The sequence below is a fragment of the Malurus melanocephalus genome, unplaced genomic scaffold, assembly GCF_030028575.1.
Source record: "Malurus melanocephalus ecotype Western Australia unplaced genomic scaffold, MMel_1.1 scaffold_115, whole genome shotgun sequence".
Lineage (NCBI taxonomy): Eukaryota > Metazoa > Chordata > Aves > Passeriformes > Maluridae > Malurus > Malurus melanocephalus.
Genome location: NW_026623347.1, coordinates 1,069,867 through 1,070,202, shown reverse-complemented (window position 1 = coordinate 1,070,202; position 336 = coordinate 1,069,867).

The following is a 336-nucleotide window of genomic DNA, read 5'->3' as shown; positions in this document are numbered from 1 at the left end:
AGCTGGGACAGGCGGGACACAGGAGCAGCTCCTTATCCTCCGGGAGAAGCTCGGGGCGCTGCCGCCCTTTGCTCCGCTTGTACAAACGGCCCTTTCAGCAGCTTCCAGCGCCAGCAGCGGGCACCGAACCGCGATCAGGGGAGACCCTGACCCGAGAGACCCGCCCGGGGCCGGGCCCGGCCCTGAAGCACAGCACTGAGGGACAGCCCTGAGGAACGGCCCTAAGGGACAGCCCTGAGGAACGGCCCTAAGGGACAGCCCTGAGGAACGGAACAGCCCTGAGGAACAGCACTGAGGAACAGCCCAGGGGAACGGCGCGGGCGGGAAGCGCCGCCT